Source organism: Schistocerca serialis, chromosome 4 (genome assembly GCF_023864345.2).
Source record: "Schistocerca serialis cubense isolate TAMUIC-IGC-003099 chromosome 4, iqSchSeri2.2, whole genome shotgun sequence".
NCBI lineage: Eukaryota > Metazoa > Arthropoda > Insecta > Orthoptera > Acrididae > Schistocerca > Schistocerca serialis.
Window position 1 is genome coordinate 69607663 of NC_064641.1, and position 24210 is coordinate 69631872.

General features: G+C 39.9%; 1 protein-coding gene across 2 annotated transcripts in view; it reads left to right on the forward strand.

The window, feature by feature from the left end:
* The first annotated feature begins 273 nt into the window (after positions 1–273).
* Positions 274–24210, forward strand: part of LOC126473628 (zinc finger protein OZF-like) — a 58560-nt gene continuing 34623 nt past the window's right edge. Inside the window, exon 1 of one of the 2 annotated variants that reach the window (XM_050100803.1) lies at positions 274–414. The gene's annotated coding sequence lies outside the window, so the exon portion shown is untranslated. Of the gene's footprint in view, positions 415–1542; positions 1591–24210 lie in introns of those variants that run through there. The other variant, XM_050100804.1, reaches the window with a different exon arrangement.

A 24210-nucleotide genomic window follows, 5' to 3' on the forward strand; every position in this document is an offset into this window, starting at 1 on the left:
TGTTATTTCCATTGTCATATCACAATAGTTACCCGTCCATCTGACCCACGACGAGAAAAGTTACAACTTTTCACGAGTATGGCTGTAACAACCCATTACGTTTGAAAAAAATCCTCGAAGGCACATTCCTACCTCAAGAACAATTACGGTTTACACATTTATAATGTTGAGATAAGATAAGGGCAAAATTTACACGGGCCCCTTTTTATATACATACACCATGAGTCCGTGTCTGGCTACTAATTGCTTTTTTTTTCGTTGCCAAGTCTTTAATATGCCGGTGCTTCGAAGAGTTCTGTCTCGCGTAGTTTGAAAAAAAAATGTTCTGTCAGTGTAACGCCCCAGCATTTCTTGAAAACATGAAGTCATGACAGTTTACATCAGCGCCCATATATATCGCAGAGGCTTTAAAGGGTAAGAAAGAATTACGCATTAGGAAGAACCAGGAAATATGTACCGGTGCATGATTTTGAGCTTTGCATATAAAATTTAGAGTCAATTTAAACGTAGGCCGTCAGTGACAATTGAAGCCCTTCCTACTTTGAAGAAAACACGTTTGGAATAAAAAGCAACAAACAGTAACCCGAACACAACTTTAGTTCGAAGGCAGGTGCACCAATTTCCAGAAGCACTAATTGTGGAAGCAGCATTTTGTGATGGATATGTTATTACAAATTGTATCTTAATCCCGTGTGTGCTAATACGTGCGTTAACCCCCACAATGTTGTACTCGTGCATTTGTATTAAATAGTAAATATGTACTCTTGTTTCTGTACCGAGTTCCGTGAACGTTTTGTTACATTATTGATCATAGAACAAACAAGAACGTGACAAGAAGCTCTTAATATAGTTTTGTTACTGAAACACATGAATATATGTCTAAGAAATCAAATAGTTATTCAAAACTTGTTAAGGAGATACAGTTGTTACAATTGGAATTATACTGTTTATATTAAGAATTGGGTGGTATGTGAGTGTTACAAAAATTTCGTGTGTCTAAAAATGTGAAGTTTTCCATTTGCATTTTCATTTACGTCGAAAACGAATGCCGAAGAAAAATGGGTCCATGAGCCGAAAGTGTTAAAACAGAAAGAAATGAATCGAAACAGAAATATAACCCGTACAGTTGGTGCATGAGATTGCTGTCACTTTCGGTTGGTATTGTGATCAAAGAAAAAAATATGCACACAGTGCCAAGCAGGTGATTTTCATTATTTACTAACACATACTACATCTTAATCATTATCGGAGTGATTGCATCAAATTTAGGGAACAGAAATACTATTAGGAATATACATACAATAAAATAGAAACACATTAATAGAATATATAAGTTAGTGTAAAAATTTATAAGAAAGGAATTTAATGTAGGCTATTACTTTTCTGAAACTGGCATCAACTTAAATTACGAAAAAAATCATTACTCATAATGAAACAGCACTTTTTGAGTGGCCTTATATTTTGTCAATTCCACACCTCCATTTTGCAGTAACAGTGTAAAAATATTAAACTAAATACAGAGGTCACAATCTTGGAGTATTAGGAGTTTGGTTCTGAACTTTTTCAGTGGTGAGGATAGTACTTCAGAAGGTAACAAATTAAACATGTTCAGTGCTACCAGAGAAAAGCTGTCACATGTTTTACATAATTAATAGCACAGGATGCGTATGTTGTCATGTTTCCAAATGTTGTAGTTGTGACATTCATTCTTGATTCTAAACGTTTCATGATTTTCCTTCCCATAACAAAGGTTGTTGAAGGCATGTTCACTGAATATTGTAATTATTTCTTGCTGGATGAAGATAGGTCTCCAGGGATTCATTTTCTTACTTGATACCATAATATTTTTTCTGGAGGAATACACACTCATTCTTCTGAGTAGCCCCACAACTATAGTTCATAACTAATGTAGTAGTGAATGGGTGTGTGATATGCTATTCAAAATTATTTTGCTGCTGTTATACAAGGTGTATCATAATTAATGGCGTAAATGCATACAGTTGAAATGCCATGATACTAGAAGCAAAAAAGTCTCTGTAAACATAGGGTTGAAAATGTATACCTTAAGAGCTAAGAGCAATTTTTCATCTTCGATACTGTGAAGCAAACCTCTTCTACTGCAAGCAAGCTCTCTGCTTTCCATATTTTGGGAAATGATAGTGTGGACCAAAAAAGAAGAAAAATCCAGTAAACACGTGATCTAAAATGCATACTTTAAGAGTTATGAGCATGTGCTCATCTTTGCTACGTGGAAACACAATTCTTCTAATAAACAATTGCTCATAACTTTTGAGGTATGCATTTTAGAGCAAATGTTGACTGGACATTTTTTCTTGTTTTGGTCCATACTACTACTTCCCAAAATGTGGAAAGCAAAGAGCTTCCAGTAGAAGAGATTGCTGCTAGATACCCTCAAGTCATACAGTTATGTTTGCCTTAACTATGAGCCTACCAGGCAGAATGCCTCCCTAGATAATGTCATATCAAACATTTGCAAAGATGATGTAATCTTAAATGTTGTTAAACCAATGCTCTCTGGCCATGATGGAATTTTCCTAAAATTAATGGCATTAAAAAAAAAAACAGGCTCAACCAATAGAAACCAGGACAGTGAGGCAGTTAAACCCATCAAATATAACAAATCTCATACAAAGACTTATGATCTTGGACTGGTGTAATGCTGTCATGGAAAATGAGTCATTAAGCGTTGCTTTTAATTATTTCTTAGACACTATTACCACTATCTTTAATGAATATTGCCTCTTCATCATTAAACACAATAGACTAAATGCAAGGAGAAAACAGAAAAGAAAAGTAACTGACTGGTATACACCTTACTTAAATAACTTAAGGATTCTGTTAAGAATTTTCTATGATAAATCTTGCTTGAATAATGAGTATAGACACGCATATGCCAATTTAAAAAAGAAATCATTTCTGCTCCAAGTGCAGTTGAACTAAATAATAGTTTCATAAAGTCTGGAGAATTAGCTATGACAAATGAAAGTAAGTAAATGATAGTGAGGACAGACTTCCCAAATTGCAGGAAACAGAGTTGACAGGAGACTTGCCAAAATTTGAATGGAGTACCATTTATAAGGATGTACTGGATGTAGTCAGATCACTAAGCAACTCCAGAACTGAGGACATCCATGGTTTTTCTAATTTTACCATAAAGAAAATAATAGACACTATATGCATTCCACTGTCTTACTTAATCAATAGGATGTTTACAGAGGGAACATTTCCAGGCTACCTTAAACTGACAATTGTATTGTCCACATACAAAAAGAAAGACAGAAATTCACACAAAAACCACAGACACATAGCAATAGTACCAATATTATCTAAAATTATTGAAAAATTAATGAAAGACCAATTAAACGACTTTTTGGAGTGTCACAACCTTCTCAATAAGGCTCAGTATGGATTCCGAACTGGGCTATCAACAATAAAAGCATTTCAGGAAGTTGTCTTATCAATATACAACTTTAGTTGATTTAACCAAGGCATTTGACACTGTCTCACATAGCATTTTAATTAAGAAACTAGACAAATATGGAATAACTGAAACAGAACTATTACTGCTGAAATCATATTTGACAAACAGGAACTAAATGATCTATATAAATTCAAATAACAAATCTGGCCTTCTCAAGGTAAAATATGGAGTCCCACAAGGATCTGTACTGGGACCCTTCTTATTCATTGTGTATGTGAATGACCTGCCCAACACATTACCATATAAATCTGTAATGTATGCGGACAACACAACTTTTATCATGTCACATAATGATGTGAATGTTGTCAAACGAACGAACAAATCCATGATGGAAAAGGCAGTTCACTGGTTCCATGAAAATAGGCTGTCATTAAATAAAAAATAAAACTGAACACATCCTCTTTTTCCCTTAGAGGTATTAATAATGGACCTAATGAACTCAGACATTCAGTAAAATTGCTAGGCATTTATCTTGTTACCAAATTGTGCTGGAATACCCACACAGAAAAGCTGCGCAGTAAGTTGGCAAGAGTTCTATATCTCCTCTGGAAACTGAAGGATTGTGTCAGTAAGGAGTGCATACTTATGGCATACCATGCCTATTTTCATACTCATCTGCATTATGGAATACTTCTTTGGGGAAACTCTGCTGGGCAAAAGATGTTTTCCTCTGGCAGAAGAAAGCCATTAGATGTATTTTTGATGTGAGCAATTTAACTTCTTCCTGACAGTGCTTCATTGAGCACAAAATTCTTACAGTTCCCAGTCTGTACATACTTAAAGCACTTATGCATGCCACAGAGAATGCCCACATGTATGAAAGCAGGTCAGATGTGCACTCATATGAAACCAGAAATAGGAACTTATTAGACAGTCCTTGGACACATTTGAGTTAAATCCAAAATAATTTTTTACATGCTGGCAAAACATTTTACAACAATACATCACGTGGAATGAGGGAATTGCATGAGAATAGATTTAAAATGGTGGTGGAGACATGGTTGAAAGAGAAAGCATTCTATAGCATAAGTGAATTCCTACATAATGAAAAAATATGATTCTCTATTATTATAAATGTGATTGTGATCAAAGAAACTGTAATTTATGTCATACAACCATACGGACCTTTTGTATAATCATATACCATATGTTAACGTTTGTGTAATCATTTGTACCACAATCTGTAAAACTATGAAACTACTGACCTTATGTATAATCATTTGTATAAACATCTGACAATGCCTATACAACACAACAGTTGTCTACAGGCAAATAAATAAATAAATAAAAGTATCGTAGATGAAAAATTGCTCATAGCTCTTATGGTATGCATATTTGACCCTGTGTTTACTGAGACTTTTGTGCTTCTAGTATCGTGTACTGTCACCTGTATGTGTTTACGTAGTTAATTATGATACACTCTGTATTAAGAGATATGCAACACATGAAGAGTTGAGGATATGTGCGAGCTTTTATAGTCAGGTGACTTCTTGTGGCAGTATGGTTGAAAGGGACAGAAGAGGGATGAAGGAAAAATACTGGCGAGCTTTAGGAAGTGTGGCGAGTCTTGAAAAAGTTGCCCAGAACTCCTGCTCAGGAGAGACTTACTGGACAGGATGAGAAGGAAAGACTGATTGTTAGGGATTGCACTGGATGAGATTTGAAAACCTGAGAGGTCAATTGTGGAAGATAGGGTAATAAGCACGACAGAGATTACTGACAAAACATTGTGCAAAAATTAATAAGAGCGGAAAGCCAAGTACATTATATGCGATTGACATGAGGTGAGCAGGTGGGGGAATGGAGAGTTCAGAAAATAAAAGATAGAGAAAATGAAAAGAGTGTGAAGAAAGAAATAGTTAATTACAATAAATGCTGAGACAAAGGAAATTAATGTAAATTAAGGCCAGATGGGTGGTGAGAACTAAGGATATGTTGTAACTCCCATTCCCACCTGCATAGTTCTGAGAAACTGGTATGGGGGGGGGGGTTACGGGTGAACCAGATGGTACAGATGGTAGTATGTGTGGTGATGAAAGAGGCACCGAGGTCATGCCTGTCGTGCTATAGAGCATGCTCTGCAACAGGACATTTTGTGTTATCAGTATACACGCTATGTCTGTGCCCGTTCTAGCTGACTGATAACTTGGTGCTAGTCATACCAGTGTAGAAGTCCAAACAGTGTTTAAGTAACAGTTCGTACACAGAACACACCTTTTTACAGTTGGGTCCCCCGTTGATAGATTGTTTTGTCAGTTACAGGGCCGTAATAGATGGTGGTAGGAGGGAACATAGGGCACAGTGGGAGCGGGCAATGGCGCAGGAGCCATAGAGTAGGAAAATGGATGCAGAAGAAGCATAGGGCGTGACTAGGATATTGAGGAGGAGGGGGGGTCAGCGAAAAGGTATTCTAAGTGTTGTGAGACAGAATGCACCTCGTTTCAGGACAAGATGTTAGGGAGTCCAGCCTTGTCAAAGTAGCTGATTGATACATTCAAGATCAGGATAGTATTGACTGACAGGAGGTGTACTCCAGAGCTTTTTCTTTAAAGGGATCAGTGAGTATTGTACGTGATGACCCAGACAATATGCTTTGGTTTTAGGCTGGTGGGTTAACAACATCCAGTGAAGGTTGAGGTGTGAATAGTGGTGTATTGCTGTAAAGAGTCTGATCCTGAAGAGACATGTTTGCCTTGAATTCCAAGGCTGTGTGGGAGGAAAAATTCGGGATGAAAAGGATGGCAACTACCGAAATGTAAGTACTGTTTTGTCAACAGAAGTGTGTAGCTGACCCTTAGTGTGGATGAGCTCAACCTCAAGGAAAGTGGTTTGGGATTCAGAAAAGGACCATTGAAATTTAGTTGAGAAGAGGAATCCTTATGGCAAAGAAGTTGTCAGTGTATTTAAACCAAACCAGGGTTCAAGGCTAATGAGTCCCAGGAAAGTCCCCTCCAAGTGGTCCGTGAAAAGGGTGGCAGACGAAGAAGCCATCCTGGTTCTCGTGGCCATGCCCCTGATCTTTTGAATGTCTGCCCCTCAAAAAGGTAAAGTAGTTGTTCATAAGTATAAAGTTGGTTAAGGTATTTGAGGCAAACTTACACCACAGTCACCTTTGCAGAATGAAGTGGTACCCATTGATGTGCATATTGATTTTCCATTGTTCTTATTCTGCATTTTGACATGTCCTTGGAGGTGGAAATAGGCTTTGTCTTTCTACAGAATATTCTGTGGTCATTCTTTGTCAACTTTCATGTGAGCAAGAAATTCCAGAGGGAATGTTTGTCTTGCTAGCAGGTTAGCAGGAAGCAGCTTCTGAACATGATTAATTTTGTATGGATAGCAATGCAGGATGTTTTGCAGAATTTTATGCAATGTAATGATGTGGCCAAAGCTTCTACAGGTGTCAGATCTTTTGGAATTTTGTTATCATTTTCTATAGACCGTTAAGCAAATCATTTTCTCTACATCCATAGCAGACATCAGACCAATGCTGTTTTTCTTACATTCAGTATATGGAACTTCTGCAGGTCTACTGACACACAGTCACTTTTTTTGTAAAAGAGCTATACCAGCAGCGTGTGATCATTCATGGTGACAGTTACGTTTGGTATCTTGGGCGAGTTGAACTCCCAAGGGCTTAAGTCAGGGGAGTGCAGTAGATTGTATAGCACTTAGCAGCCCCATCAGTCAAACAAATCAGTAACAGCTTGCACTGTACGTGCTTGAGCATTGTCCTGCAAATTGATGGTCAGGTCCTGCAGAAAGTGTCATTACTTCTGTCTCTAAGCTGGTTGTCGGTTATGTTCCAAAAATGAACAGTATAGAGACAGAAGTGATGACACTTTGTGCAGAACCTGACCATCATGTTGCATGACAATGCCCAAGCACATATTTTACAAGCTGTTATTGATTTGTGTGACTGATGGGGCAGCTAAATGCTATACCATCTACTGCATTCCCCTGACTTAAGCCCTTGTGAATTCAACTCGATTTATAAACTGAAGGAAACACTTCACGGCATTCACTTCAGAACTGCTACAGATTCGTCAGGCAATAGACCACGCCACTCTAACTGTCAACACAACTGGCACTGCTAAGAGTATCCTACGACTTCCACATCACTGGCAATGGGCTATACACAGTGCTGGTGACTACTCTGACGGTCAGTAAAACTTTGAAACACCTATCTATTTTGTACAAGCTGTAAATAAATAGTTGCCACTATTAAAGTTCCAACCCTCGTATTTTACAAGTACAAACTGATGCAAGATAGATAATATGAAACAGGAACCAGTTGATTGCTGTAAGTGTCTTGTCTGCAAGGTGTTTCCAGGTACTCATGAATTTTCTTTTTGTGCAGTCTTGCTAAATGAGGTCCGCTGTTTCTTTCATAGTTCCATCATCATCGGTCATTGCCATTTATGTAGTGTTGCTTTGGTCATTTCCTGGTCAGTTCTGACACAGTTGAGGGAGTTCCACATTTTTCTTTTCAGATTCACTCCTGGGGCTTGAATGGTCAGATGTGTTTTACATTTCTTCTTTTGACCATGAATTGAAATCCACTGATTTCTCCAGTCTACTCTTAGTTTATATTCTCAGGCAAGTTGGCCACTGTTAACCCATATTGGTTCTCAATACTTTAACTGAGTGCACAGTAATGGACAGTTTACACTAATTGGTATCCAATGCCATGTTGTGTCTGATTATGGGTTTTGCACTGGATTGAGTGACGTGTGCTCGTGCTAAAAGGAATTCAACCTGTTGACCAAAATGACAGGGAGACTTGCTTGTCCAACTTATATTTCCCAATGTGGATATATAGGGTCGGAGGATGAGGAGGAGAATAAGCTTCTCAGAAAATAAAGATGACTTCTAAGTTTTATTCAGAATCTCAGTTACCGAAATGACTTCCCTAGCAGAAGTACTTTCACACTAGTAACCAAGCCGTTCTCAATAAGACAGTGATTGTTTATCACAGTTTTATCTGGTTAATGAAACCCTCATATAAGTTCTAAGACCAGCAGAGTTCTGCAACTTTTATATTCCCAGCAAATCCAGATTGTAAATAGGGTCTGTATACTAGTTCTGAACTAGAAGTATCAATGGGGACAATAGGAGGTTGGTGCTTTTAGAGGAGCTAAATGTCAGAACCATAGAAACATACTGCTGTTGCTTAAACTGTTTTAGGGAAGAGACAGCAATTATAAATCAGGATGATTGGATGATGCTTTGTATATGTGTGCTCCCAAAAGTCAGTCCAATTATTTATCCTTTCTTCAATAATTAGGAGACCAAAAAGCTCAGAAAATGTACAGGTAGTTCCACGTAATGTGAATAGCCTAATATTGCATAAACACTTCAATATGCTGAAACAATGTTTTTGACAGTGGTAGTATGCCAAGGAATTTGCTACTTTTCTTGTCTGTTCTTGTGCTCCATCTTTAATGACCTTGTCACCAATGGGACATTAAACCTCTAATCTTCCATTTCCAGGACTAATATTTTGCTATATCATCAGCAGTGCAACTTTTTTTTATATCTTGTGTGATGTTTAATCAATTGTGATTTCACAAATGGAACTATGCATCTTATTTAGCAGCATTCTGAGAGCCACTGAAGATAGTTGCATTTTGCATCACAGGACTTTACTGGAAGAGTGGTGTGAGAGGCCACTTACAAGGGTGTAGGCACAAAGGGGATTCAAAAACTGTGTAGGAAAAAAAAATGGTTTAAGAAGTAACCGAGATGTAGATGTGGGTTGTCCTGCCTCTTGTGTCCGTAACTTCTGCTAATGAGGAGGCAGCTTTCCCTTAGTCCACAACTCTAAGCACACTCTCTTGTCACAGTATCACTATGTCCATGAAATAATGTGATTTATAAGGTGACAATACACATGGATCACACACCAGCACCTGTACATTTTGCTCATGTTCCACAGTTGACTTCTTGCTGCTACTTCACTATGGTATTGTAACATCTCAGAGGTTGGCAAGGGGTGCAGAAAAAAATTGCTATTTGCCTAAAGGCTTCCAATATCTGCCATCTAAGGAATGGAGGGAGACTTTTGATCTGCCATGGTATAACTAGAGTTCTTCATAGTACACTGGTGTGCAAAACTTAAGGACCAAAGTAACGTTCGCATGATGTGTCACTGCTAAGTAACATAGACTTGATGAAGCTTGAACCATACGTAGAAAACACTGCTACAGAATAGTACAGAAGACCATTGAAAGACATACACAATGAGCTGAACAGAAATGGCACTTTTATTCTAAGACAATAATTACACTGATATCACCACAATGTATGGTCCCCTGCCCTTTATAAAAGGCAGGAAACGGTTCTTTGTAGGGTATGTGATCGCCATGGATGGTGAAGTATGCTCTGCAGTGTGCTCCCATGCTGCCAACAAAGTTGGTAAGGAGTTCATGTGGTAGCACATTCCATTCCTCCACCAGTGCAGTGGACAACTGCTGGGTGGTTGTTGGTACAAATGGAAATACTGCAATACATCTCCCCAAAGCATCCCAAATATGCTTAATGCGATTTAAGTCCAAGGAACCAGCAAGCTAGACCACGCACCAAATGCGAGGGTGGTTTGAAAAGTTCTTGGAATGGAATACAAAAAAAGTTCTTAAATCCCTAAACTTTCTTTAATATTTCAATGTAATCTCCTTGTAGATTAAACCACTTGGTCCAACGACATTCCAGTGCCTGATCCCATCTCGAAAATGAGTTTTCTCCAGGCCTGCAAAATAGTTGTCAACTCCGGCTATCAATTCTTCATCTGAAGTGAGTGTTTGTCCTCCAAGAAAAATTTTCAGTTTTGCAAAGAGATGGAAGTCCAACGGAGCCATATCAGATGAATAAGGTGGGTATGGCAACAATTCATTCCTTAGTTCGTGTAATTTTGCCATGGCGATGCCACGTGTTTGGGCACTCATTGTCTTGATGGAAAATGACTTTCTTCCTTGCTAAAATTGGCCCTTTTTTTGCATATCTTTTGTTGCAAATTGTCCAGGAGGTTGGCATAGTATTTTCCAGTAATTGTTTACCGAGTGGGGAGATAATCTACAAACAGAATCCCCTTCACATCCCAGAAGACTGATGCCATGACCTTTCCTGCCGAAGGAATTGTCTTTGCTTTCTTTGGTGCGGAGAATCAGCATATTTTTTCACTGCTTTGCCTCTAGGGTCTAGTAGTGCACCCAAGATTAATCTGTGGTTACAAACCGGCACAAAAATCTTGTTCGTTTCTCCTAAAACAGGCCAAACATTGTTCTGATATGTCCATTCTCATGCATTTTTGATCCAGTGTCAGGAGTCGCAGCACCCGTCTTGCAAATAGTTTCTTCATTTCTAATTCTTCACTTAAAATGTGATATACCCTTTCAGATAAAATCTGGCAAGCGTGATCAATTTCACGCACTTTCAATTGATGATCCTCCATGACCATTTTGTGCACTTTTACATGTATTTCTGGAGTAGTGGCACATCTTGGCTGACCACTGTGTGGATCATCATCTAAGCTCTCCCGGCCAAATTTAAATTCATTTGTCCAGTTGGCAACAATTGAATATGAAGGAGCAGAGTCCCCCAGTGTATTCTGGAAATCAGCACGAATGTCCTTTGCTTTCATACCTTTCTTTATGAAGTACTTAATCACTGCTGGAATCTTAATTTTTTCCGTCTTCGCATATCACTATGCGGGAACAACAACAGAGTTACATCACCACCACAGCTCTCTTCCAGGAACACTGACGTGGCACGTGTTTACAGTCAACAGTCCAATGAATATCGCGTGAATAACTCATTGCGCTAGTGCTGACCTCTCGTGGTGAGTCCAAGAACTTTTCAAACCACCCTCGTATCCTCACGTTTCAAGAGCTTCTCCACATATTTAATTTGATGCATTGTCCTCCACAAAAATGAAGTCAGGGCTGCATACACCCCTGAAAAAATTGCACATGGGGAGGGTGCACAGTGCCATAGTAACATTGAACAGAGAGCATACCATGTCTGATGATTTGGAGGTCAGTACACTCTTGCAATATAGTGCCTCACCACACCACAATACTTGGGCCACCAAAACAATTATGTTGGACAATGCTGAACGTGGCCTCATAGGGCGAGAGGCGGGAACACATAATGAGCCCAGGAACATTGTTGGACATGATCATTGTGATTGTCAAGGTGTTGTGCTGTAGGGGGATACTATGTTACATGGGCATACTGACCTCCAAATTTTTGAGCACAGTACTTCTTCTCCATGTTCATCTTTTGAACAGTGAAGGTGGAGGAGCTCTTGGAAGGAGGGGATACTAAGTGAATGCACTGACCTGCCTGTTCCCCTCAACTTAAAACAATCGAGCGGGTGTGGGATGTGTTGGGGAGACATATTGCAGCATGTCCACCTGCACCAATGACCGTCCAGCAATTGTGGAGGAATGAAATTGCCTACCACAAGAACTTCTTACCAACTTTGTGGCCAGCATGGGAGAAAGTTGCAGAGCATGCATTGCTGCCCATGGTGATCACACACACTATTAAGAATCATGTCCCATCATAAATCGTGGTGACTTCAGTGTAATTTTTGTCTTTGAATAAAAATGTAATTTCTGTTAGTCTCATTGTGTATTTATTTCAGTTATCTTCTGTACTATTTTGCAAATGTCCTTTCTATGTATGGCTCATCAAGCTACGTTACTTGGCAGTGACACATCACGTGAAAATTACTTTCATTCTTAAGTTTTGCATACCAGTTTATCTAATAGAATAATTAGTGAAATGGAAAATATATATCACACTATTTCATCAGACTTTATTTACTTGTCAGAAATGCCTTAACTGTAAGTTATGAATATCCAACTTATTTTGGTGTCAAATATGCTAGGGTTTTTGATACAGCTGAACTGCTTCCAAGATCCAGGTGATAGAACAGATGAATAGCATTGGCACAGCTTCCCTTTTTCATATTTTGTAGTTTATTTTCAGTGTGTGGGTTAAGAGACGATATTTTAACATTGAAAAAGCTTAGAGGATATTTAAGACAATGCCAGTGTCTGCAGCAAATTGTGAACATATGTTCAGATGATAGAAAAATCTACTTAAAGTCAAGTACAAGTGAAAACACATTTTCAGATTTAGCCACGTATCTTGTCAACAGAATACGACTCAGCTGTTAAACTTGACCTCAGCAACATAATAAATGCAAGGGAATTAAAATTAAAAGTATAGCTCTATTAATAACTACCCGAGCAATTAAATAAAAATTCAGAATGTGGTAAAAATTAAACATTCCTTTGAACCAAGAATCAAATCATTACTGCTGCTGTTTGTGTTTAAGTACAGAAGACATAACTTGAATCAATCTAATAATCTTCTCAAGTTAGTTGGGTCCACAGCCACAGTGCAATGAACGTGAATGGATGCCTTAGTTGTAAACAGTGTAACAGTCCAGGGAAGCCTACAGAACCAGGGTGATACAAGTAATGCAAATGGTATCACAATAAGGTCATCTGAAAGGGAAACTATATTAAAATCTGACCACACAAGTATTTAATAACAATTCCCTTTGTTCGTAGTGTTGGGCGCTTTCCCCTTTAGCACCCTTATTTTAAAACTGTGAAATTAATGTGTTCCCCATTAAGTGTTAGCATTAAACTGTTGGAAGCTGAATTCCTGCCACTAAACCAGATACCAATTAATTAACCAACAATCTAAAAGCTAAACTACACTAACAGTTACAACATTAATCAAATAAAAAAAATCTTAAAGGGAAGAAGCGTACCAGATTTCAGCTTCTAGGCACAATTCTCAGTAGCCACTTGCATCTCAGTAATGAACAGTTTGACAAAAGAATGGTGAGATCACTCGGCTTCACTGCAAATAAAGGCTTGGTGTGAGCTTATCTACATCCAAATGCTTGTGTTCACACATAAAGCAGGCCAGCAATGCTGCCCCCAGTCACCACAGCTGTAGCACATGCTGACCTCTACAAAGTAATATAATTCAAGAACATACAGAAATTAAACCCACTGTTTGAAGACACTTATTACAACAAACACTGACACACATTAATATGGTAACCTGGTGCTCAAGACAAATTATATGCGGTGGTCTTTCATTGACTAGAATACACAGATTGGCTAACAGAGCCCAACGAACTACGATAAGCAGCAGTAATGTTTACTAATACCCTCACATATACAGTTTCCACTGCACGTCCAGCTGCACTCCTCAGTTGTGCAGTATCAGAGCTATAAAACATTAGCATCAGTATATCTGTCAGCCAAACCATCATCAGATTTCAGCTATATAAAATGCTACCATCACACACTGTCAACCAATTCCTTACAGTACTCTTTTTAACAACCTTGTATCATGTCATACATGTTGTACCATTCACTGCTGCTGGTCATATGTTTTTCTGACAGCTCGTTTCAACTGACTCCATGTCCACTTCCTCCTGCCACTGCCATCAGATGGTGCTCATGTTTGGTCATCCTGCACCGCCCAACAATGTGCCCGTACCCTGAAACAAGCAAAGATGTGGCAACTTACAGCACATACTCCCCCCTCCCGCCCCCCTCACACACACACACACACACACACACACACACACACACACACACACACACACGGAGGTCGGGGCCCACATCTGCAAGGTGTGACTGCCCCATTGTTAACTATTTATGGCTGTAGACACTGGCTTCACATGGTAGAGATGAGCTCTAATCGTTTTCTTTCTCCTTTGGTCGAACAATAACAGGATGATAGATATCAAAATTCTTATGATTTCCCAAGATTCAGTCTTCCTTGGTAACAATTTCTTCACAGTGTTATCAGTTGCCTTAGTAGTTACTCCCAGGATATACACAATCACCAATCTGGTCGGGGTATGACTGCCGAATTGTTGTCTCTCTGCTTTTCCATCTGATGGGGTTTTCTTATATTATTTCTGGCTCACCTCCACTGTGTAATGATTTACCGAGTGGTTGTCCTCTCCAGCAACAGGTCATCTATGAACCACAAATTACTCAGTGGGGTTGTAATCTTAAAACTGAGGAACAACTTTGTGTGTGTGTGTGAGGGGTGGGGAAAGGGGGGGGGGGTTGGCTCAGTGACTCTTATGTTTTATTGTATTAAAGGCCAACTTTAGCTAGGATTGTGATTAATCTGTCACCCGTTGATCCCTGCTATGTAGCTTATTAAAGCAGAGCACAAATTCCAATTCACTCCTTCGTCATAAGATGGATTGGGATCATATGTGTGGGTTGTATTATGCCGGATATCAAAGTCAGTATGAAAGTTCTTGAACTCCTTCAATGTGAAACAGGTGGCATTGTCCATTACTATGTTTGGTTGGCCTACATATTCCTGCTATGTTTTTAAGAGAGGAAATGGTAGAACTGGATGTGGCAGTCCTTGTAGGGAAGAACCACATGAAATGTGAAAATTCATCTACACACACGAGAATATAGCAGTTCCCTTCCCTAGAAATTGGTAACTATCCCACGAAGTTGACATAAAGCCTGTCAAATATCCTTTCAGTCAGGTTAGATGCTAATAGCCCGACCTCTGTATTCTGTGCTGGTTTGCTTTCAGCACGTCTTACACACGTAATTCTGTTGTGAATGTCGGCATCCATCTAATGCCATATAAACTTCTCATATATTTTATTCCTAGTTTTAAATAATTCCAGGTGTCCACCTATTGGATATTCATGGTAATATTAAAAAGGCACAGTACCAGATCTTACGGCACAACTATTTAGTTTTCTTGTTGTACATTTCAATACAACACACCACACTTTGCTTCATCAAATACGACCTAACATTCACTCCTTATTGAAGTTTCTCCCTGATGTCGCAGAGCTCCTTATCATTATTCTGGTAATCATTGATACCTTTAAATAACAAGGCGGCATGTCAACAAGAATTATGTTAATAGTTGTGGTAGGTAGTTTATCTGTTTCCCCCAGTTGGCTTCAAACATTCTACTGAACGTATCAGCAATAATGCTCCTCAATGTTAACCACATCAAACTGAAATGCCAGTATTTGCACTGCCCATCTAGCTATGCACCCTTATCTTTTTTGGTCTTCCCAAGACTCAACACCTGTTTTTTTCCCCTAACCATAAATGAGTATGTTCCAGAGTTCCAGATATACTTTGATCCTTTCTTAGCCAGACAGAACAGCTAATGATTAGACTTCATATACTGAATATTTCTTTTCCAGGTCACTAAGTGCTCTTGAAACAAAAGCTATAGGTTGCCTTCCTCCCTCCACCTCATGTATCAAAATTTCCTCCCACCCCCTGCATTGAGCCATATGTCTGTAGTATAAATTGTGTATCAAAATTGGGTAATGCTAACAAAAAGGGTAATACTGTGCACTTGTTTTAGGGCACTAAAGGCCTCTTGTTGCACCTCTCCTCCATTTAAACTTTTGTTCTTTTTATGTCAATCACTGAGAGGGACTGCTTTTTTGAGAAAATCCTGAACTGAACCTACGAAAATAATTAGCCATTCCTATGACTTGAGCTACTGCTTTAAAATTATTCGAAGGAGGTAATTCAACTTTAGACAGCAGTTTGCTAGGCTTAGTAGTCACTCCTTTCAGTGCTACCTCATGGCCAAAAGACTGTATGATCAAACAAGCTATATTTATCTTTCCAGAGATAAGAGGGAGTCCCACCTTTCTGAGACTCATAAACACTTTATAGAGATGGTTACAATATTCATCCATATTCTCTCCATGTTATGAGCTCGTCCAAATAATTGTAGTCATACAAAACTTAATATCTAAAAATATCTGACGCATCAGTTGTGTAAGCACGGCAGTCCTGGTGTACAAGCTGAGTGCAAATCCGTTGAACTTGTAAATGTTCCAGTTGGTGGTAAACATTGTTATAGGTTTCAATTTTTCTGGCAGGGATATCTAATTATACGGTGTGTAACAGGTGTAACTGCAGATTTTTTTATACATTGTACCTTAATATATACACACGCCATTGTGTTGTTTGTTTTCTCTCAGTATCAAACAATCTTCCCACAAACACGTCACACAATTTACGATCTGATATTGTCTGCATGGTTGTAACTGCTCCACTAAGTGGACTATGCATGTCAGTGTAGACTAACTGTTTAGTGTCCACACTTCAACATCTGACCTGCTTCTCATGGGGAAAATAAGCGGCACTGATGGCTTTCTTGCCACATGAGTTTGGAGGTAATACCCAACCTAAAAACATGTAACTTTTAATAGCTATAATTATTAGTCTGCAAATGATGTAAATATTGTTGTAACATTGTTCAGTACACCATCCTCAGTCACCAATAGAAATATCTGCACTTTTACCCATTACACACTGTTCGGATTGAGAGTGAGAAAGTTCTTGGCTCCCTTGAACCACTCAAAACTAGACTGCAGGTCAGGCAAGGTAACTGATTGTATAATTACCTTCTTACTCAACTCTCTGTAATTAACTACAGGCCTGTGCTCACCGTGATATTTCAGCACTATGAAAATAGGTAGAGCATACAGGGATTTTGATGGCGTATCATGTTTTTGTTCAACATATCAACCAGTTCTTTTAGGATCTTCATTCCTGGTGACATGAACTGATATGGTAGCTTGTCCACTGGAATATCATCTGTTACCTTTGTAGTGTACTCAACCAACAATGTAATCCCTAATTCAGCAGTCAACACATCCACAAACTTTTGGCAAATATGTCTAAGCCTCTCTTTGTCTTCCGTCCTCAAGTGGTTTAAAGGATCAATATTATCCCTTGTGGAGTCATCAATCTGTGCTACTTAATTGTTACCATTTTCATGTTCTGTTTCCTATTATGAGCACAGACTTGTATGACATTATCCATTTTTTCCTGTCCAATCTGATTTCAACCTTATGTAAGCAATGAAGTCAGATCCCAATATACGTGGGACAGCCAAGCCTTGCGCTATCTTAACTGGATATTTTTGTGTGTATTGGCCAATTCTAATCTTAGCAGTAATCTGTCCTATTATTCCTATCATTGTTGTATTGGTGGGCGTGTATTTCTCCTTTTCTTGGCTAATATATTTCCAGTTGCAATGTACTTGGCTGTCCCTACACCACTGTTCATCAATGATCGTGGCATCACTCCATGAATTCAACAGTGCACATATTGATTCTTCATTGACTGAAATCCAAATGAATGGTAACCTACTTGTGTCCCTATTTGTTATCCCCCAAATTCCTGTTCGTGGGGTTGCCTTATTTTTTTATTACTAGCACCATGCCCCCACTGTCAGTCTTCTTTTTCCTGGTTGTGGTTAGCCTTGCACTCTTACCAATAAAATGACCTCCTTTCCCATAATGCCAACACTGTTTCCATGATCCTGTTTGGTTTGTCCTGTACTATTACCCTACTCTATGTGCACAATCACAGCTAATATGGCCATTCCTACCTGTGTAAAGCATTTTAACTGTTCCTGACTATGCTGCAGTGTGTGTTGCTTATCCCACCTTCCATCAAAATATTGTATCACTGGCATATGATATATGGTTCTATTCAATTATTTGAAAGTTAATATCAAATACTGCTCTCTGCCTGTCAGCAATGATAAATCCTTCTGATAGATGCTGTGCAATATCTACTTCCATATGTGGTAAAAACAATACTCTTGCTTTTTCAAATTCTGTCTACATCATTCCTAATACCTTCTGTTGTTCCTTGTTCCCTACTGTATCTTTTGCATATCAGTTCTTGCAATGCCCTCTGTTCCTTCTCTACAAAGTCCTGCTCATAATTCACTGATGCTCTGCTTTTGCTCTATCACCATTATCATCCATTCTGCTAACGAACTTTTTACAGTGCTTGCACCTACATGTGGCACATTGTATATGGATATGTTGTTGTTGTTGTTCTGTTCTTCCGTCCAAAGACTGGTTTGATGCAGCTCTTCATGCTACTCTATCCTGTGCAAGCCTCTTCATCTCCAAATAACTAATGCAACCTACATCTTTCTGAATCTGCTTACTACATTGATCTCTTGGTCTCACTCTACGATGTTTACCCCCCACACGCCCTCCAGTACAAAACTGGTGATCCCTTGATGCCTCAGAAAGTGTCCTATTAACCAATCCCTTCTTCTACACTCCTGGAAATTGAAATAAGAACACCGTGAATTCATTGTCCCAGGAAGGGGAAACTTTATTGACACATTCCTGGGGTCAGATACATCACATGATCACACTGACAGAACCACAGGCACATTGACACAGGCAACAGAGCATGCACAATGTCGGCACTAGTACAGTGTATATCCACCTTTCGCAGCAATGCAAGCTGCTATTCTCCCATGGAGACGATCGTAGAGATGCTGGATGTAGTCCTGTGGAACGGCTTGCCATGCCATTTCCAACTGGCGCCTCAGTTGGACCAGCGTTCGTGCTGGACGTGCAGACCGCGTGAGACGACGCTTCATCCAGTCCCAAACATGCTCAATGGGGGACAGATCCAGAGATCTTGCTGGCCAGGGTAGTTGACTTACACCTTCTAGAGCACGTTGAGTGGCACGGGATACATGCGGACGTGCATTGTCCTGTTGGAACAGCAAGTTCCCTTGCCGGTCTAGGAATGGTAGAACGATGGGTTCGATGACGGTTTGGATGTACCGTGCACTATTCAGTGTCCCCTCGACGATCACCAGTGGTGTACGGCCAGTGTAGGAGATCGCTCCCCACACCATGATGCCGTGTGTCGGCCCTGTGTGCCTCGGTCGTATGCAGTCCTGATTGTGGCGCTCACCTGCACGGCGCCAAACACGCATACGACCATCATTGGCACCAAGGCAGAAGCGACTCTCATCGCTGAAGACGACACGTCTCCATTCGTCCCTCCATTCACGCCTGTCGCGACACCACTGGAGGCGGGCTGCACGATGTTGGGGCGTGAGCGGAAGACGGCCTAACGGTGTGCGGGACCGTAGCCCAGCTTCATGGAGACGGTTGCGAATGGTCCTCGCCGATACCCCAGGAGCAACAGTGTCCCTAATTTGGTGGGAAGTGGCGGTGCGGTCCCCTACGACACTGCGTAGGATCCTACGGTCTTGGCGTGCATCCGTGCGTCGCTGCGGTCCGGTCCCAGGTCGACGGGCACGTGCACCTTCCGCCGACCACTGGCGACAACATCGATGTACTGTGGAGACCTCACGCCCCACGTGTTGAGCAATTCGGCGGTACGTCCACCCGGCCTACTGCATGCCCACTATACGCCCTCGCTCAAAGTCCGTCAACTGCACATACGGTTCACGTCCACGCTGTCGCGGCATGCTACCAGTGTTAAAGACTGCGATGGAGCTCCGTATGCCACGGCAAACTGGCTGACACTGACGGCGGCGGTGCACAAATGCTGCGCAGCTAGCGCCATTCGACGGCCAACACCGCGGTTCCTGTTGTGTCCGCTGTGCCGTGCGTGTGATCATTGCTTGTACAGCCCTCTCGCAGTGTCCGGAGCAAGTATGGTGGGTCTGACACACCGGTGTCAATGTGTTCTTTTTTCCATTTCCAGGAGTGTAGTTAGGTTGTACCACAAATTTCTCTTCGTTCTGATTCTACTTAGTACCTCCTCATTGGTTATGTGATCTACCCATCCAATCTTCATCATTCTTCTGTAGCACTGCATTTCAAATGATTCTATTCTCTTCTTGTCTAAACTGTTTATTGCCAGTGTTTCACTCCCATACAAGGCTACACCCCATACAAATACTTTCAGAAAAGACTTCCTGACACTTAAATCTATACTCAATGTTACCAAATTTCTCCTCTTCAGAAACACTTTTCTTGCCATTGCCAGTCTGCATTTTATATCCTCCCTAATTTGACCATCATCAGTTACTGGTAGTTATTTGGATATACACATTCCTTTTATGCCACCTTGTAATTGTGGTATTACCTCTAAGAACTGAACATACTATGTGTCTGTTCGTGTTGCATCAGCCATCTGTTTTCTACTTCCGACTCACTAAATCCCCTCTCTATAATTTCTAACTGTGCAGTTTCACTAGCTTTAACACTGCTGATTTGCTTTTGCTTACTAGACTATTCATCTAATGATGGGACATCTCTATTATGCCGCACTACAAATCATGACAGTCACTGCCCCTGCGCATGTTAAATAGTTCACTCTCCCCCCCCCCCCCCCCCCCCTTCCACTCTAGCCTGTGGTCTTTTACTACAGCCAGCCACGGGACTGAGGTGAGTCTTTAAATAACACTTAATTTTGGAACATTTCAGTAAGCACCATGCGAATTGCCATAATCTCTTTGTGTCTCTCTGTCGTTGTCTCCTGTGTCACAGCCACAGTGCCCTTCATTCGGTCCTACTACAACAGTTACCTCTCACTGTCACTTTCTCCCTCTTGCTCTCTCTTACTGCTGGTATCTCATTCCTTCCTTTCTTCTTACTGCTGGTGCCTGCTCTCACTGTCACTAACTCTCTCTTTCTCATTTTGTCATATACTTTGCCTCTCATTATCATGGACTCTCACCCTCTCTAACTGTCTCTTTTTCTCTTCCTCCCTCCCCCTCCTCTCGGCACTGTCTGCTCCTCTCTTTTCTTAGCACTATTCCATCATTGTCCATTGCCAGTGCGTCCCACTCTTTCTCTCACACTTCCATTGTTCCCTTCGTTCTTTCTATAATGAAACCACTGTCTGCTATTTTCCAGTATTTATTTCCGAATTAACCAACAATCTAAAACATAAGCTATATTAACAGTTACAACATTCATCAGATAATAAAATCTTAAAGGGAATTGGCAGTGCTAGATTTCAGCTTGTAGGCACAGTTCTCAACAGCCCCTTGCAGCACAGTAGCAAACAATTTCACAAAAGAACCAATAGAAGATCAGGTGAACTCACTCAGCTTCACTACTAACAAAGGCTTACATCCAAGTCCTTGTGTGCCCGCATGCACTGACCCCTACAAACTAGCATAATACAAGGTCATACAGGCATTAAACCTACTGTCTGAAGGCATTTACAACAAACACTGATGCACCTAATTAATGACAACCTACCTCGTAACACAAGTTACATGCAGTGGCCCTTGCATCAATTAGAATACACAGATCATCTAACAAGATGAGAAACAGACATAATGTTCACCAAAACCTTCACGCATACTGTTTCCACTGCATGTTCAACTGCACTTCTCGGTTGTCGGTATCAGAGCTTTAAACTATTAGCTTTAGTATATCAATTGGTCAGACTATCAGATTTCAGCTGACTCTTTGTATGTCTCCTCCTGCCCCCCCCCCTCCCACCCCCCCAGAGTGGCACTTGTCTTTGGCCAGCCCACACACCACGAGGATGTGCCAATCCCCCAACACAAGTAAAGATGTGACAACTTAGGCACAGCTCATTTGTAATATGTGCGTTATTAAAAGTTTAGGAGGAACAATAAAAATCTTACGTTTATTACACATCATAGATGTTGTACAGTAGTTGCCATAAACAATAACATGTAAATCTTGCCTTCCTTTAAATATTTTTTAGAAAGTCTATTCAACTTGTAATTTATTTAGTATGTTGATTAATTTGTTGTGTGAAATATTTTATAGCAATGTAGTACATTCAAGTAACATTTTTCAGCTATGCTCAGTTTTTGCTAAACCTATGTACAAAATTATAAAATTAGTTAAATTTGCACAAAAAATGGAGTAATGTAGTTTTTCGGGGGTCAGAATGAGTTTTAAGTGACCTCTCCCTTTTCAGTCTTCTCCAGCTGTCCTTCTTTCCTCCATGAAGAAGGAAAATTTAGCATAAGAATTTTGATAGTTAGGATTAATATTTTCATTTTAAGTGTTAAATGTTCGCAGCACTAGGAATTTCTTCTCTCGGAAGTATCTGCTGGCCAGCGAGTCTATCCTGTTGTTATTTTAACCGGTTGTAGTGGTATAATGGCTTGTAATGTTTACAGTAAACTTCTTTCAAAACATACTGCAAATGTTTTAAATGAAATGGCTAAGACTTCCAGCACAGTGCACTTTCCGTCTCTTTATCCTGTGTTACAAGTATAAAAGCAAGTGAATCTACACTGTGGTTGCAGTTTTGGACACCATAGCACATTGCCCCCATTTTTACTGCAAACTTGAAGAAGAATTAGACCACTGTACTCATATTCTCAGACTGTCTAGAATCTTCAAAAAGTAGGTAACTGAAAACAATGTAGCATTTGCATGGCTGGGAGACTGGTATGGTTGGTTCACTACCCAAATACTGCAGTTTCCATATCTGATTTTTACACCTTTCATCTTTGGCAACTTTAACTAATCACTCATTGTGGGCCATTTTCTTGTTGGTTGTCATCCTGCTCACAATCTTATGTACACAGACTACCTGTTCTTGCTCTTCTATTTCCATCCTTTTTCCTCATCAGAATACCTTCCTTGGGCTTTAAACTTCTTACATTAGTGGTGTGCTACCTTAATTCTTCCTTTTCCTAACATATTGTAATGATTGTTTTATTGAAACTAATTCTATTGCCCTCATTGTTGTGTTGCATCCTTCTGTAGTTTGATCACAGTTTCATAGCGCTGTTGAAGACTGGAGGTATTTGCTACATCACATCAGTTTTTGTCACTTGTCTGCTGCCAATGTGCACATTCTGTACAACCTTTGGAAAAATGAAATATTTGCAGTGCATATTGCACTGAACCATTATGTTTGATCAAAACTATGTGCCAAAATGAGAGTTGAAACTGGATTTTTGTCTACTGTTACATCACTATATGCTTATGGACTTTTGAAATATAGGCCAGAGGTAGTAAGTTGGTTATTTGCCTTTTCCATGAACTGTAATTGTGCTCTGTCGCTGTGCTGTGGAACTTGTCAGTCAATTTGCCAATATAATACACTTTCACAGTGAAAAAATAAGGCTGCGTGCCTACTATGTATTGGTCTTAATCTGCATTAGTTATTTTAATTAACACTCCAACAGACACTTATAATATCAAAGTGTCACAAATTCTTCTGTTGAGTACCAGGTGTGATTATTAATATATTATATGTGACAAGTTAAAATTTTGTGCTACAGTTGGACTCGAACCCTGATCCCATCCAAATTTGGGTAATGTGCTACCAATTGCATAATCTGATGAGAAGCAGGCTCTATAAGCAATGACTGTAAAGTATAGTAACAATCAAGTATGACTAAATGATCTACACATCAAAGGCTGCTACTAAGGTAGCTGACTGTGTGGGGCCTGCACGCAGTGGTTTTTTAGATTAGACGACTCTCCATCCAATCCAGGTAACGATAGCTCTAGGAAACCCAGAAATATCATTGTTAGATCGAAAGAAATGCCTCCTATAGGTGAGAGTATTAAGATCCTAATGGTAAACTGCTGAAGCATTCGCAACAAAGTGCCAGAGTTTCAAGTGCTTGTGAAAAACAGTGAGGCTCATGTAATATTTGGTACATAAAGGTGGTTGAAATCTGAAATTGATAGCAGTGAGTTTTTTGGGGTAAATTTAATGTTTATTGAAAGGATAGGCAAATGGGAAATGGAGGTGGTGTATTTCTTGCAGTAGACGAGAAACTCAGATCCACTAAGGTCGAAATTGAAGCTGCATGTGAGATTGTGTGGGCCAGACTCAGTATCACAGGTGGCACAAAATGATGATTAGATCCTTTTATCGCATACCTTACTTATT